Source organism: Dipodomys ordii, unplaced genomic scaffold, assembly GCF_000151885.1.
Source record: "Dipodomys ordii isolate 6190 unplaced genomic scaffold, Dord_2.0 Scaffold103, whole genome shotgun sequence".
Lineage (NCBI taxonomy): Eukaryota > Metazoa > Chordata > Mammalia > Rodentia > Heteromyidae > Dipodomys > Dipodomys ordii.
The window spans coordinates 373,547-376,307 of record NW_012267319.1 but is presented as its reverse complement, the minus strand read 5'-3'; positions in this window follow the sequence as shown (position 1 = coordinate 376,307).

The window sequence follows — 2,761 nt, the reverse complement described above, 5'->3', positions numbered from 1 at the left end:
CCCCACCCCGTGCGCACATGCGTAAGGGACAGCTCCCCAGGGGCCGTCCCCGTGACCGCGCCTGCGCACTGACGCCCCGCGGCTCCTAGGAGGCGCTCTGTCTTCCTTTGAGCCCGCCAGGCTTCCGTAGCCCACCGGGCACCTTACCAGTCGTGTCTGCGCACGGTTCGTGTCAGCCGCGCACTGTCACGTAGGTCCACAGGCGCTAAGGCACCTCGAGCAGCAGGTCACGGGAAGGGCCTGCGGGTCACAGCTCAACACGGCAGGAGCCGGGGTGTAGCTCCGTGGTTTACCGTCAGCCAGGGGTGGAACAGACTCAGAAGCCAGAGAACCCCAACTCTCGTGTGCAAGAGAGGCCTGGCCGTCTTTGGATCCCCAAGACCCCTTCCAGCAAGGGGTCCCCGCGGCAGGCCTTGCCTGGCGGCTGGCTGCTGAACCCCCTGCGACCTCTTCTCCAGAATCTTCCCCTCCACGGCCCCACCCCAAGCTGCAGGCGGGGTGCCCGTCCGCTCACGGGACCTGCCTCCTCCTGCTCCCCCAGCCACCCCCAATCTGTGCCTGAAGAAACCATCCACAGAGCTCGCTCAGACTGCATTCCCCCAGCACCACGTCTCCCCAGAGCCAGGCCGGCCCGTCCCTAGGGAAGCAGGGCTCTAACAGCAACCAAACCCCACTGGGGAATACCCCAGAAATGTGCAGCCTCGGTGGGTGCTGGCCTTCAGAGGTGGTTAGGTTTGAGTACTCGGCTCTGTTGTTACTCCATTTGTGCACACAAAAAAAACAAAATCAAGATATCTTAGTGCAAATCAGTAGAGTTTTGGTACAGGTTAAAATGGTTAAAAAGAGACTCATTAATAAGATCGTGTTACCTCCGTGTGATACTTTGAAGTAACATAAATTCATTATCTTACAGTTCTGGAGCTCAACATTCTTTTTTTTTTTTTTTGCTGGACGTGGGACCTGAACTCTGGACCTAGGCACTGTCCCTCAGCTCTTCAGCTCAAGGCTAGCGCTCTACCACTTGAGCCACAGCGCCACTTCCAGCTTTTTCTGCTTATGTGGTGCTGAGGAATCGAACCCAGGACCTCATGCATTCAAGGCAAGCACTCTGCCACTGAGCCACCTTCCCAGCCCAAGGAGCTCAAAAACTTTTTTTGGGTCCGGTCGTGGGGCCTAAACTCTGGGCCTGGGCGCTGTCCCTCAACTCTTCAGCTCAAGGCTAGCACTCTACCACTTGAGCCACAGCACCACTTCCAGCTTTTTTCTTTTTGCTTATGTGGTGCTGAGGAATCGAACCCAGGGCCTCAGGCATGCAAGGCAAGCGCTCTACCACTGAGCCACCTTCTCAGCCCAGGAGCTCAAAATTCTGAAGTACATCTGACTGGCTAAGAATAAAAGCGTTGGCAGGGTTGCTTCCTTCTACAATCTCTTGCATTTTCTAGCCTTCACAGGCTGCCAGCATCCCTAGTCTTCTAGGCTTGTTCTATCTTGAAAGCCAGCGCCACTGCACTCTGGCCTGTTTCCATTGCCTCATCTCCTCTACCCTCTCTTTCCCACTATCAGGACCGGTGATTACATTAGATCTATATAAATAAGCCAAGATAACCTCCCCATTCACTTTTCATAGCTCCCATAGTAAAGGCCCTGGGCTGATTCCCCAGCAGCGTGCGCGTGCACACACACGCACATACACACACTTATCTGTGCAAAGTCCTTTTTTCAGGGCTGGGAAGTTGGCTCAGTGGTAGAGCGCTTGCCTCACATGCATCGATTCCTTAGCACCACCTAAGCAGAAAAAGCCAGAAGTGGTGATGTGGCTCAAGTGGTGGAGCACTAGCCTTGATCTGAAGAGCTGAGGGACAGTGCATAGGCCCAGAATTCAGGACCAATGACCAAAAAAAAAAAAGCCCTTTTTGCAGGTGATGTAACATATTCACAAGTTCTGTGGATTCAAATGTGGACTTTGGGAGGAGACATTATTCTGCCTACCAAAAAGACATTGGGAAAATAAACTAAGATGATTGTGACGCAATTGGAAAAAACCAAAGTATCAATAAATGATAACATGCTCCAGAAGTCAGGCTGAGACCAGCATCTTGCCTCAGCTTCTCCAGGGATCTCATGACATCAGCTCCTAACCCATCTTTTAGGACTGTAGAGTCAACTGTTCACAGAAACAGCCAAAAGCTAGGGAGGGTCTTCAAAAGGGAAAATGTCTCTACCTGGCCCCTGGGTACTAGATTTATGATGCTGACACAAAGAAAAGGCATTTTAGAACTCAGAGTTAAAGACCAATACAGCTTATTAGTAAAGCAATGGAAAGACTAGTACACAGGCAGCTAAGGGTGTGGGCACACATGATGAGAGTGAGCTAACTACTGTATCAGCACTGGTATTTGTGACAAGTATCAGTCCGGACACCTGGTAGGTTCAACTCAATAACAGCTGTGACAATGTTGGGACCTTGTCAGTCTGGCCCAGAGATATCAAGCCATTGTGATGCAGAGGTCTGCTCTACTTGAGCATCCTTTTAAACAAAAGATGTGTGTCATGGAATGCCCCTTCTAAGCCCTGTGTCCTTCCTTAAAATAAATAGACTTTGAAACTATGCTGAGCCACACAGCTAAGCCTTGTCTCATAGAAAGTAAGGAAGGGAGGAAAGAATTAAGAGGGAGGGGAGCCGGGCGCTGGTGGCTCATGCCTGTAATCCTAGCTACTCAGGAGGCTGAGATCTGAGGATCACGGTTCAAAGCCAGCCCGG